The 14861-nt window shown below is 47.7% G+C and overlaps 1 protein-coding gene across 6 annotated transcripts in view; it reads left to right on the top strand.

Moving 5' to 3' along the window:
* LOC147750884 (uncharacterized) overlaps positions 1–14861 on the top strand; it is a 1319653-nt gene that overhangs the window by 205007 nt on the left and 1099785 nt on the right. Inside the window, exon 3 of one of the 6 annotated variants that reach the window (XM_086918446.1) lies at positions 14439–14555. The exons of the other annotated variants lie outside the window; for them this stretch is intronic. The gene's annotated coding sequence lies outside the window, so the exon portion shown is untranslated. The remainder of the gene's footprint in view (positions 1–14438; positions 14556–14861) is intronic. 6 annotated transcript variants of the gene reach the window in all.

Raw genomic sequence — 14861 nt, 5'->3', positions numbered from 1 at the left:
ATTTTAGTAATTTTCATTTGCGAACAAATCTATATACATTCATCCTCGTATTGGCATAGTCAAAGTTTGATTCCGGACAGTAGAACAAGCCAAGTGCTAGGATCTGTTTTTCGGCTTTCTTTAAATCTATGTTTTTTAAATTAACTACAGTTTTTTTCGATTTCCTCTTCCTTTTTCATTTGCGATTCCCTCGTCTTTTGTTGGATGTTAGCCTGTCTTGGGACTTTTCGCCTCTGCCTGCGCCTGTGGTTTCGCCTCTTCCTGCTGGTTTCTTTTGAGTTCTTGGGCGAAGAGTCTGTATCCGATAAAAAAAAATCGACACCTCTGCCGGGGATAATTTAGGAAGTGCTCCACTTGCAATGGCGTGTGCGTTTTTACTTACTACATCACTTTCCATTGCCGAGCTCAAGTCTGAGTTGGATGTATCGACTGTGTAGTGACGGTCTAGCCTTTCCATAGCGAGGGCCGGAACCGGAAGGGGTAGACAGGAACCGGAAGGCGGCCATTTTGTTAGGCGCCGAGCCTGATCGAGTGAACGCGCGACCCCCCGGCGCTTCGGGTAATAAACCTGAATTACAACTTATCAGTGGCTCTGTGCTCATTTAATAATTAGGGACATTCCTACAATGGCTACGAGGCGGGACACGGCGAGGAGATAGAAGAAGTACAAGAAAAAAAAAGAGTGTACGCCGAAGAGAGCCCAAATACACACAAAAAAATAAATAAATAAAAACTAAAGTGGAGCAAGCCACCACTGAGAAACCAGGAGCAACCTTGGAGCGCGGCAGAGGGCGGAAAGCGGCGCATGAGGCCGGCGCGCAGCAGAGCCCACAAAGCTGCACACCAGCCGAGCAAGCACAGCACGGGACCACCAGACGAAACAAGGATGGCAACGCCTGGAGAGAGGGCAGAACCAGGGATAAAAGCACGGGACACGTGCAAAAGCACCCGAAGGGACAGTGACGAAGCCCAACCCAGAAAACAAGGAGGGAAGGAGGTGCAGACACACAGGAACACCTGCCACCGACCCACTGTTGCAAAAAGCTGGCGGATCGGCTAGTACAGGGTGAGGAGCCTAGCAGAGGGGACAGGGCTGGTCGGCAAGCAATCCTGGATGCCAGAGGTGCAGTGGGAGGCGTAAATAGCCGACAAGACCAAGAGGAGGACACGGACGCCAGGCAAGCACCAGGCAGCCCGCCCAACCGCAACGTTCCCGCCCAACCGCAACGTTCCCGCCCTGGAGGTTCCGAGGGGAAACGAGAAAATGGCGACACCGTCCACTTCCCTCGCAAATATGATGCCTTTCCTCCCAAAGAGAGGAGAACCCACGATGCTGTGGGACGACTGGAAGAGATACTTACTGAATTACTTGGAGGCTTTGGAGGAAGAGAGCGACGCGGAATACTCCAGCCCGAGGAGGAGGAAAATTCTCCTACACAATCTAGGACCAGCGGGCTTAAGGGTGTTTGACAATTTGGTGAAAGCCACGAGAGATCCGACAGACACGAATGTGTTCCAGCATGCGATAGAGGACTTGGACACGACACAGGCCGGGGGTATGTGTGGCCATAGATCGGTGCAATTTCTTCCAGAGAAAGCAGGAAAGCAGAGAGACCATAGACGAATACGTCGCAGCGTTACAAAAACTGGCCCTAACCTGCAAATTTGGCAACCTGCACGATGAACTGGTAAGGGATCAAATTATCATGCATACGTCCAGCACGACGATACAAGAGAAGCTGTGGGTGAATGGCGATGCCCCCCTCAAAGAAGTTTGGGCCTTAGTCAAGAAAGCAGAGCTGTCTAAAAGATGTGCGCAAACAGCCAGAAAAGATGCAGGGAGCACACAAACGGTGGGCAGAGTGATGGTGCACAACAAGGGGGATAAAGCCAAGCAACAAGGACCACCTAGGTACCAATACACCAAGCAATGCCAACAGAACGCTGGTGCGTCGCAGAAGGCAAATGGAGAGAGACGGACAAGTTGCTACAGGTGTGGAAGCACCTCACACCTAGGCAATGACAAAGTGTGTCCAGCATTTAGAGCGAAATGTGAGTTCTGTAGCGTGTTTAGACATTATGAAAAGGTGTGCAGGCGGAATCCCAAAGGGGCGGCAGTCAAATATATCGACAAGGGCAGTCCAGAGGAGGAAGAGGCACGTGCGGAAGAAGAGTACCTTGAAGAGGTCTTATACATAGACGACCAAGTCCTGGACGTGGATTGCAAGGGGTCCAACAAACCAATATTCAACATGAGCATAGGAGGCGGGAAAGTCGACATCGTAGCCGACTCCGGAGCTCCCATCACGATAGTACAGAGAAAAGTGTGGGAACAGAAGTTCTTGAGAGAAATAAAGGAAGAACTAACGCCAATGGATCTGAGACCAGTCACCTACACAGGACAAAGAATACCCATGTTGGGGTATTGCCCGTTGCCATTAGAATTTAGAGGACGGCGAGCAAACTGTAAGCTGTATGTGGCGGAAAAAGGACCCTCGGTGCTGGGATGGAAAGATCAAGGCACACTAGGGATCCAACTAAATCCTGGAGGAATAGAGAAAGTGTTGTTGATGGACACGGAAGGAGGACAAGAGGAAGAAGCATGGAAGAGGGAATACCCCCATGTGTTCAGCGGGAGGATTGGAGAGTTGGCCAAATTCAAGCATATAAAACGGCTGAAGGAAGGAGCCACACCCGTGAGCCACAAGGTTCGAAACATTCCTTTTCGCTGCAGGGAGGCTGTGCAAGAGGAGTTGGACAGATTGGAGAAAGGAGGCGTAATCGAAGCAATTGAAAGTGCAGAGTGGTTGTCGCCCTTAGTGGTAGCGCAGAAGCCCAATGGCAAGGTGAGGCTATGCGTGGACCTCAGGGAGCTAAACAAGAACATTCTCGTTGACAAATTCCCGCTTCCACGAATAAACGAGATGCCCGCGAGGACAAAAGGAATAAAGTGGTTTTCAACAGTGGACCTGTCCTCGGCATACAATCAAGTGACACTCCATCCCAAGTGCAATCACCTCACATCCTTTATAACACTTTTTGGGTGTTATAAATTCGTGAGAATGCCGTTCGGATTGGCGTCGGCAGCGGCGGTGTTTCAAAAACGAATGCATCAGCTGTTTAAAAATGTGGAAGGAGTTCAATACTTCCAGGATGACATTCTTATAATGGGAAAATCGAAGCCAGAGCACAATGAGAAACTACACACTGTACTAAAGGTGTTACAAAACAACGGTCTCACCGCAGAGTGGGCGAAATGCAAATTCGGGATGCCTTCAGTGACGTACCTGGGGCATGAAATAAGCGAGAAGGGAATCGAACCTAAGAGAGAAAACATGGAGGCGATAAGGAAAGCGCCGGCCCCTGGGAAGAAGGAAGATGTCAGGTCATTCCTCGGCATGGCGGAATTCTGTAGCAAGTTCATCCCGAATTTCGCCACCAAGACACACCACATGCGTCAGCTACTGAAAGAGAGAAACGGATTCAAGTGGGGCAGAGAGGAACAAGAGGAATTTGAGGCCCTGAAGAAGGAAATGAGCGAGGCTATACCACTCAAGGGCTTTAACCAAGAAGCAAAATCCATACTCACCACGGATGCCAGCGACCGTGGCCTAGGAGCGGTATTGATGCAAAGGTCAGACAGTGGGGAAGTATCCACAATCTGTTTCGCATCCAGAACATTGGCACCGAATGAAGAAAAGTTCAGTGTTATCGAGAAAGAAATGCTGGCGGTGGTATGGGCGATGGAACGTTTCCGACAGTTCCTACGGGGAGCCCTGTTCTTGGTTCGCACAGACCACAAGCCTTTGATAAAAGTACTGACATCAAGCGGTCATGCGCATGCCACCCCAAGAATAGCGAAGATGACATTGAGACTCCTGGATTATGTGTAAGAGGTGGAGTACCTACCAGGACCCAGGAACAAAGTCGCAGACTTTTTGAGCAGAGCGGCTGCCAAAGAGAAGGCAGAAGAACAAGAAACCCCGGGATGGGAGGGGTACATCGTAGCCACCATGCAAGATGTGGAGCAGGTGATCAGTGAACAGGAGTGGGCCGAGGCGTGCAGGCAAGATGAGGACTTGGAGGCAATAAAGGGATACGTGACACATGGGTGGCCAGAGAAAAGGCACCTAGATGAGAAATTAAAGAAATACTGGGAGGTGAGAGAAGAACTGTCCCTAGGAGAGAACCCCATGTTCCTAATGAGAGGAGACAAAGTCATTCCTGCCCAAGGACTGGTAGGACACCCGTTGGCGATTTTACATGAGGGACACCAAGGGATAACGAGAACAAAGGCCTTGGCAAGACAAGCGTATTGGTGGCCTGCTATCGATGCCCAGGTGGAGAGGTATGTGAGGGATTGCGACTCGTGCGCCAAAGCAGACAAAACACAAACCCTCGTGAGACCACAACTGGGCAAGTTTCCCGTACCCAGCAGCCCTTGGGAAATGGTGTCCATAGACATAATAGGACCCATTTTGAACATTGAGGGGGTTCAGAAATATGCCATAGTGTTCGTGGCCAGGTACTCTAAGTGGCCCGAGGTGGAAGTGAGAGAAACAGTGGACACGGAAATGGTACTGGCGTTCCTGAACGCGATCTTCGTGAAGGAAGGAATCCCCAAGATCATTACATGTGACAACGGGCCACAGTTTATCTCAGCCAAATGGGAAGCGTTCATGTCTAGAAATGGGATTGAAGTCAAACACACTCCCATATACCATCCGGCAGGCAATGGACTGGCCGAACAGTTCAACCGAGTCATAATGAGGACTATCCAAGCGGCCATAAGCGATGGGCAGGATTGGGAAAAAGAGCTACCCAAGATGCTGTGGGCATACCGCATCACACCTGGAAGTACAGGTTACAGTCCGTTCAAAAGTTTGAGGGGAAGAGAGCCGTTCACAAAGGACAACATTGCGTGGAGACAGATAGTAGTGCAAAGCAAATGGTCTCCTGCGATTGTGAAAAGAAATCTAGAGAGAGCACAAGAGACCTATACAGAGCATTACAACAAGCGACGTAATGGGCACGCAGTGTCTCTGGAAAAAGGAGACTGGGTGAGAGTGAAAGTAGCCACATTGAAAAGGAAAGGAGAAAGCAAATTCACGCCACCCCTTCAAGTCCTGGAGCCGTATGCCAGGTCTGCGTTGTTGAGCGATGGCAAAGTGTGGTCGCAAGACAGGATGGCGAAGTGCAACAAAATCCTGGGATGGGAAACAGAAGGTGAGACAGGATTAGAAGTGGGAGCACCGAGAAGTGAAGTCAGTGGAAGGATACAAGAGCAAGTTGGAAGAAAGGAAGAGCAAGTAGAGGACACAGGGAACGGGGATTGTGGAGTCAGTGAGGAAGGAACAACCGGAAGTGATTCAACAGCGAAAGGACAAGAGGAAGGAAGGAACAAAGAGAGACAGGATGGAACAGGAAGTGATAAGCGACAGGCGAGAGCAGCACACATCCCCGAGGACCCCGAGAGGTAGAAAGGAAGCAGAAGGAGTGAGAACGCGAGCAAGACGTATTGTGAGAATACCCAAGAAGTTCGAGAACTTTACCATGAACATCCAGTAAGACTATTTTTTGCTAGTTATATTGATTTGTTTGATGTTTAAAAGGGGGGAGATATGTAGTGACGGTCTAGCCTTTCCATAGCGGGGGCCGGAACCGGAAGGGGGTAGACAGGAACCGGAAGGCGGCCATTTTGTTAGGCGCCGAGCCGGATCGAGTGAAAGCGCGCTGCCCCGGCGCTCCGGGTAATAAACCTGAATTACAACTTACCAGTGGCTCTGTGCTCATTTAAATAATTAGGGACATTCCTACAGATTGGGCCTTATTTGTTTGTTTAAAATTGGCGTACAACAGGACAGCAAAAATGATTGTGGCCTGGCCTACACCCTTTCATTGTAAATGAGGCCCATAGATTTTAGTACTTCCCAGACTCTATGTAATGCAATTTTAATTACATAGTGGTTACTATCCCTGAGAAAATGTTGAAGGACATTTTCTCAGGGATAGTAACCACTATGTAAATAAAATGACAGTTACAAGCACGCACTTAACAGCTCAGTTAACTCTATGCACTACCTCTCAGAAAGCTTCAAGTGATTCGATCAATGAACTGCAACAGCACTCTCCTGTGCTGTGAACTCGAAACCAGGCAGAAAGCTAAACTAGTCTTTCTGTCAGTGTGCTGCTGGCGTCAAAGAAATGAAAAAGTGCACAACTAGTTAATCTGCTAATGTAAAGGATTTGCAGATTAACTGGCTGTGTACATTTGCATTTCTTTCAGGCCAGCAGCACACTTGCAGAAAGGCGTGTTTAGCTGTCTACCTGACTTCGATTTCACTGCACAGGAAAGTCCCAGTATAAACTCTAGCCGAAGAATTTAAACTACCGGAATTAACTGTCTGCGATGTTGCCATTTTGCAAAATGAAGAGCGTGACCTCCTTCCAATGACTCCACGGCCCCCCTGAGGATTGCGCCTACAGATTGAACACCTCTGCTCTAGTCTAACAGTTTGCACCTGTCCAGATAAGAATTAATTCATTAGCTTTTAGGCTGAACCAGTTACCCCGATCCTGCTCTAGCGTGCCACAAGCAGCCCATGGTTGACTGGATCGAAGGCCGTTAGTAAATTGAGCAGGATCAGGGAGGCCCGACCGCCTGTGTCCAGAGACTGCCTGATCTCTTCTGTGGCCTTATTGAGTGCAAACTCGGTACTGTGTCCGGCTCGAAAGCCGAATTGAGGAGTCCAGGAAGTTGTTCTTGGTAATATACTCACCCAATTGTGTATGTATTTAAGGCCGTTTAAAATATTTTGGCTGGGAGTGGAATGCAAGAGATAGGCCAGTAGCTGTTTAGATCATCTGGATTGAGTGATGGTTTCTTGATCAGCGCTAAAACAATAACTTTCTTCCAGATGGAATGGAATGAACCGGAGGTGCACAGCAGTTGGAATAAATCCGCCAGTTTAAGACCGATAACATCGGCTTCCAAACTGGCTGTTCTCGTTGGGCAAGGGTCCTCAGGAGAGACTGATATAGTCACTTTAAGAAGCTTGACTACTTCGGTGTGGGAAGGGGGTCTGATCTATGTTAACGTTGGATGTTTTAGGGAGGATGATAGCTGGTTCCTTAGAGTTAGGGGTTAAAGAAAAGGTGTTAAAAACAGCCTCTACTTTGTATCGGAAGGCTTCAGCAACTGAATTGCAAAACCCCTAGTTACGGACAGTGGGTCAAGTGGTGGGGGCTTGGGTTAGCTTTTTTATTGTGGCGAATAATTCCTTATAAAAATTAGCTGCATTCTCAATTTTAGTGGTGAAGAACAAGGTTTTCGCTTTGTGAATCATGACTTTATATTTGGACAGACAGCTGCTATATTTGGCCTTTTCGTTATTGTTATAAACAGTGCGCCAAGTTCTTTCTTGCCTTCTGCAAACCTGTTTCATGGACCTTAGTTCTGCTGAGAACCAAGAAGCAGTGGCAAGATGCCTTTTAATTTGCTGTTAATTTGTCTGTAAATGTGTTGTTTGAGGCCATTTGGTTGTAACTGCTGTGTTTATTTGCACCCTGTAGGACACAGCTGGGATTCTGTATGAGGTTAATATTGACAAAATGAGGGGCAGGCTGCTTTCGCTCGTGCTACTGCTCCTCTTGAAAAGCAGAGATGAAAAGTCTGATGTGGAGCAGTTTGATTCTCTGATTATCATCTAATGGCTCAATTTTAACTAGACCGTACTTGCTAGTTGGTAATATTCTATGTGTGACCTTTCTAGCCCCAGCTGAGGTGTTTAAATCTTTGTATGAAACTGGTTGGTGAATTTAGTGTTCATCATAATGTCTATCAGTCTATGAATGACAAACAGATGCATTTTGGGATTAATCTTGCAGCTGCGTCAGTTGGTGATTTTGTGCATTAGTGTTATCGAGGCTTGGGAACGTTGGTATTTTCTGAATCCTATCCCAGCTGAGATTAAAAGTGGGGTCACTGGATGCTCCAAGTAGCTCAATTTTTAGGTCTCGCGACCTATCGATGTGCGCAAGCGCATCGAGCGGAGCGAGAATTCAAGTGGCGAAAACATCCTGAAACCAAAGGGCTTTCAGCCATGCGGTTTTCATGCAGTTCCCGTGTACATGCACGCGCATCGCATGCAAGCCCAGCCCAGTCCTCCCCTAGCAGCACTCCTCCCACACCAGCAACTCCCCCCTCCCACACCAGCACCTCCCCTCTCTCGTATTCACGCCATCAGGCTTCTCCTCCCCTAGCAGCACTCCTCCCACACCAGCAACTCCCCCCTCCCACACCAGCACCTCTCCTCTCTCGCATTCACGCCCACCCACCAGGCTCTCCCGCCCCCATCAGGCTTCCCTCCCAATCCGCCTGCCTCCCCTCGCGCATTCACGCCCCCCCACCAGGCTCTCCCGCCCCCATCCGGCTTCCCTCGTAATCTGCCTGCCTCCCCTCGCTCGCATTCCCGCCCCAGGCTCTCCCGCCATGGAAAATAAAACCTGTAAACTTTACTTTTTTCTTCGGTGAACGGCACCGATTACCACTCATTTTCACTACTTAAAATGAAAATCTGTACCCCGCTCCTGTACACTGCGCCTGAGAAATAATTCCAGTTTCAAGCCAAGTCCATTAGTCATAGATCACTGTACGTCAAGGCCTCTAATATGCTTATAAAGAGCACAACACTGGTGTACAGGAGTGAAAGCGCCATTCGTAGGCTCTCCTGCCCCATCCGGCTTCCCTCCGGCCATTTGCCACACTCCTTGCCTCTGTCTTGCCTCCCCCTCCATTCTCCTCCCCTCGCTCGCATTCCCGCCCCCCACCAGGCTCTCCTGCCCCCATCCGGCTTCCCTCCGGCCACAGCCCTGGCACTCAGGTACGCCCTAAGAAATGCATGAATCTATTTGCATTACTGTTTTTCCGGACAAATGTCTATATTCCAGCGAAAACATACCAAGTCTAAATCATAATGTACATCATAATTGTTGTTCTGCTGATCCATTAAAATAACTTATAATAGAAAGATACTCGCATTCATTTGTGCAATGCTTTTCATGATCAGCTGTGAAAGTCTTCTGCGATGCTATCTCACTGTGATACCATTAAATATTTTAGTCAGGACTCCAGTGCAAGCCAGACCCGTTGGCCTGGGCATCATCATTATTATTATTTGAGTGTTTTTTTTTAATCATCCAGCTTTTATACCTCACTGGAGATAAAGATGCTAAATCCTACAGTGAAGAATACTCTTCTACCTTGTTGTGATCTGCCTCAGTTGTGCACTGAATATTTCTTAAGTGACTTGGTGTGACTGGTGTGTCTGTTGATGCACATCTGTGGGCTGTCTGCTTGGAGTGTTCATGCTTACAGTGCTGCGGAAAATAAAGCTCGATTTTAAGAACAGTTGGTTAAAGCGTCTAAACCCGTTCCCAATATCCACTAAGCTGCAAAAACTAATTTTCTTTTACATAATTGTCTCGTTTGCTATTGTGGCGCAGATAGCCGTTTGCCGTTGACAGTTACGTTCCCAAGTGGATTTAAGAAGTAATTCGTGGCCCCAGGCTTACATTTGTTTTCCCCACAAAACATTTCTGCAGGCACACCATTTTTTTCCCTCCTTGTTTTGTTTGAGGTCACCACAGGAGCCCACGGAGCTTCAAAGTGAGCGCTCTCACCTTCCGGATTGGTGTTGAGCCCTCCCCCACCCTCCGAGCACGAATGCAACGTTTCCCTCAACCCACCCTTCCCCGTGCATAGAGTGCGCAGCCATCCATGTCCTTACCTAGAAGAGGGGAAACTTTTAAGCCCTTTCTGTGGCATCATTGACCAGCTTGCAACACGCACTCATTAAGCTGGACAGGACGCTTTGCAATCAAACTTTTTTAGATGAATATTTATTTTATTGATAAAGTACCCTGAGCAAAGTTGTATTTGCTATCTATCACTCTATTACTGCATTTGCAGCTTTTATCTCTCCTCCTCTGCGAGCTTTCTAATCGTTCCTGCCCCCCCTCCCCCATTTAATTTGTTTCCTGTCTCTTCATTGCTTGCCCGTCCCCCAAACCCTGTGCCTTGCTACGGTTTTCAGACTGCCGATTCTGCTGTGAAACCACTGTTTTGCCCTGCCTGTGTTTATGCTGCATGAGTTGTTTCTAACCCTGCAACAACCTTAATTGCTGGGTGTTATATACAAGGGTATGGTCGGTGCTTAGGGGCTACATGTCTGTGGCCAGCTCACCATGATTAAAAAAATAAATATTAATTAAAAGGGAAATCACCCACGCAAGCACACTATCACCCACGCAACACCACACTCACCCACGCAACGCCACTCACCCAAGCAACCCCACTCATCCACGCAACCCCACTCATCCACGCAACCCCACTCATCCACGCAACCCCACTCATCCACGCAACCCCACTCATCCACGCAACGCCACTCATCCACGCAACGCCACTCACACATGCAACGCCACTCACCCACGCAACGCCACTCACCCACGCAACGCCACTCACCCACGCAACGCCACTCACCCACGCAACGCCACTCACCCACGCAACGCCACTCACCCACGCAACGCCACTCACCCATGCAACGCCACTCACCCATGCAACGCCACTCACACATGCAACGCCACTCACACATGCAACGCCACTCACACATGCAACGCCACTCACACATGCAACGCCACTCACACACGCAACGCCACTCACACACGCAACGCCACTCACACACGCAACGCCACTCACACACGCAACGCCACTCACACACGCAACGCCACTCACACACGCAATGGCACTCACAAACGCAACGGCAATCACACGCAACGCCACTCACACACGCAACGCCACTCACACCCGCAATGCCACTCACCCACGCAAGCACACTATCACCCACGCAACACCACACTCACCCACGCAACGCCACACTCACCCACGCAACGCCACTCACCCAAGCAACCCCACTCATCCACGCAACCCCACTCATCCACGCAACCCCACTCATCCACGCAACCCCACTCATCCACGCAACCCCACTCATTCACGCAACGCCACTCACCCACGCAACGCCACTCACCCACGCAACGCCACTCACCCACGCAACGCCACTCACCCACGCAACGCCACTCACCCACGCAACGCCACTCACACACGCAACGCCACTCACACACGCAACGCCACTCACACATGCAACGCCACTCACACATGCAACGCCACTCACACATGCAACGCCACTCACACATGCAACGCCACTCACACATGCAACGCCACTCACACACGCAACGCCACTCACACACGCAACGCCACTCACACACGCAACGGCAATCACACGCAACGCCACTCACACCCGCAACGCCACTCACACCCGCAACGCCACTCACACCCGCAACGCCACTCACACCCGCAACGCCACTCACACACGCAACGCCACTCACACACGCAACGCCACTCACACACGCAGCGCCACTCACACACGCAGCGCCACTCACACACGCAACGCCACTCACACACGCAACGCCACTCACACACGCAACGCCACTCACACACGCAACGCCACTCACACACGCAACGCCACTCACACACAAGCAACGCCACTCACACATGCAACACCACTCACGTTGCCAATAGGTCTCGCAGTAGGAAAGTTGGAACCATTACAATTGCAAATAACAATGCCTTTTATTTTTTTTTCATTTTAAAAACATAAGGGGCTTTATCATTTACAAAACCAATAGCTCCAACTTTCCTACTGCGAGACCTATTGGCAACGCCAGTGCTTGTTCTGACTAGGGAGCCCAATCTGTGGCCCTCCCTTGCCTGCACTTCCTAGCAGTAGGACAAGAAGAGGGGAACCCTACTCACGGAGGAACCAGGGTACTAATTCTATAAAGGAAACAATGGTTCCTGTGGCTAATAAGAATAATACTGATAAGCAAGAGCTCAAAGGCAATGCGTAAGGAGCTATAATATCAGAGGACAAGTAACCACTCATACACAAGGTTTGGTTTGGAATCAGAATCACAGTTTTTATATACAGTTTTTAACGAAGAAAACATTGTGCATTTTGTCCCTTCATGAAATGGAACCTAAAGGTGAGTTTTAACGTGATCTAATATTTACAACGTTTCCAAAATTGCAAAGAACGACCATTTATATACACAATTTTAACAGCACCAGTACACAATAATACATGCTGAATGGTGGCTCGTTCTTTTAGGCTTGTCAACGGCGTTTCAACCCCTTGTGTGGATGGGGGGTCTCATTAGGACTTGGATAATTGGGACATCTACAATGATAAAGCAAAAGCATAAGGCCCATATACTAGCGCTAATGCTAGAAAGGTTTGGAAAAGGTATTGGTGGTGTAGTACCTGTAATTTTATATCGCTGCCTTGGTGAAGATTGTGCCACCGTGAGAGTGAAAATAAATAAAAGTAACTCACATGAGCACCCAGCCGGGTTCTGTCATATTATGAAATGAAAGGAACAGAACATTCATTTTCTGCACTGAATGTTAGTGACAGCAATAATGATGGAACAGAGGAAATGTCACGTACCTCAATGTTAGGCAAGGCCTGCGTATATGGAATTTAGGGCGAATGATCCTATTCGAACACGCTACAGCCATAGCTGTGTCGATGTTCCCTTGTGCGACTGAGTCCAGGTGGACTGATGCACCGGCAGAGAACAGATAATATACCGTAAGATGGCCGCTGTCATATTCTAACTCTAAAGAAGATGCATCAGGTTATTTGTTTGCTTACCCGGATCGGCGAAATGCTTATGCCTGTTCGGGGTTCCGTGAGCGCCGCTTCGGTCCTACTACACCACCAATACCTTTTCCAAACCTTTCCAACATTAGCGCCGGTGTATGGGCCTTATGCTTTTGCTTTATCATTGTAGATGTCCCAATTATTCAAGTCCTAATGAGACCCCCCATCCACACAAGGGGTTGAAACGCCGTTGACAAACCTAAAAGAACGAGCCACCATTCAGCATGTATTATTGTGTACTGGTGCTGTTAAAAATGTGTATATAAATGGTCATTCTTTGCAATTTTGGAAACCTTGTAAATATTAGATCACGTTAAAACTCACCTTCAGGTTCCATTTCACGAAGGGACAAAACGCAAAATTTTTTCTTTGTTAAAAACTGTATAGAAATACTGTGATTCTGATTCCAAACCAAACCTTGTGTATGAGTGGTTACTTGTCCTCTGATATTATAGCTCCTTACGCATTGCCATTGAGCTCTTGCTTATCGGTATTATTCTTACTAGCCACAGGAACCATTGTTTCCTTTATAGAATGCTCTTCCTAGCATAGCACCTAGCAATGTATATAAGAATAATACTGATAAGCAAGAGCTCAAAGGCAATGCGTAAGGAGCTATAATATCAGAGGACAAGTAACCACTCATACACAAGGTTATACACGGAGCTCCTAAATATTGTGTGCCCTCCTGCAGGAAATTATTATTCGTGTTATTTGCATTTATATAGGACCAACCACCATAATCGTGGCTATTTAGCACATTCTGTATCTAAGTGTGCTTTTGTGCAAATCTGGGAAGGGCATCTATCCGGCTGGAGGAACCATAGCCGGATACAGTTTTTATTAATGTTTGTATGTGTTTAGCAACACGAACGTACAGTTTTTAGGTTCCTATTCTTTTGTGTCAGTGTATTTTAGACTGAGTTTAATCTAGGCAGATACTTGTGGTGTTTCATGTGTATCAATGGGTATGTTGAAGGAGTGTCCATTTTATTTCTCGATTGGGGGGTACATTCGTCTTCTGATTGGTCAGACAATAGTGCTTTTTATGCAAACTGATTTGATGCTGATATTGATTTGGCCAACATTTGACACAGTATAGTATAGTGGGGGGAGAGGGGTGGGGGTGGTGTGTGTGTGTGTGTGTGTGTGTGTTTTAAAGGGTTCTGTATAATATGTGCCGTTTGAGTATGGCCATTTGCAGGTAAGGTTAGAATAATGGCCTGTGGTGTTTTTGTTGACACAAGCGCTTTTGGCTGTTTAATGAAAACCCAAGCATGGGCTATCTATAATCTATTGAATGCAGTTGTATGTTAACTTTGGATTGGCTTTCACAGTTTTTAGATGAAAGCTAACTATTGTGCAAAACCGGAGTCTATTTTATACATTATGGTGTGTTAGGTTACTTATAGAGAGGTGTTAAACCAGTCCTCTTTGTCCATTGATTTGTTGTTGTGTCATTTACATTTTCCTTCTGCCCAATACAGTAAACATCAATGGTCCATTCCATTTATATCAGTGGCTAACTTCACTGATGATTGTAAGCATTTAGCTCTTTCACAAGGAACGCAGCCTCACAAAATGTAGTTCCCATCAGTGCCATGGACTACTATGACAATGTGTGTTTTTGAGACAATTTTTTTTTGTTTTCACTTTTAGCCACTGTTTTATACATATTGGTCTGGCCCCGACGGCTTCCTCGGCAATAGTGTTACAAAACCCACAGTAAAACAAAATAATCTGCAAAACCCAGTCTGACTTTGTCAACGTTTGATTGTAAGTAGTCATCCTTGGTTATGCTTTTGCATAGAATCTTCAGCCTTTAGTATAGAACTGAAGCACTGTAACAATGTGGGAAACTTTTATAAAGTAGGTTTTCTGGTGTAAAGAGAACACATGGGGAAAAAAGAGTGCGAGAGAAGCTGTGATGGAGTCCGAGGAATGTATGTTTCTGCCTGTCTAATTGCCAAATGTGGCCCTGTCTGAAGATTAACAAAAACATGGTGGGAGCAGTGGTGCCTATGGGGTCCATAGGCACCCTATTCTCCCAGACAGACCCGAGCCCAATGACTGGCAGGGTCT

This window comes from Lissotriton vulgaris, chromosome 1_1 (assembly GCF_964263255.1).
Source record: "Lissotriton vulgaris chromosome 1_1, aLisVul1.2, whole genome shotgun sequence".
Lineage (NCBI taxonomy): Eukaryota > Metazoa > Chordata > Amphibia > Caudata > Salamandridae > Lissotriton > Lissotriton vulgaris.
This window is presented reverse-complemented; position numbering and strand designations above follow the sequence as displayed.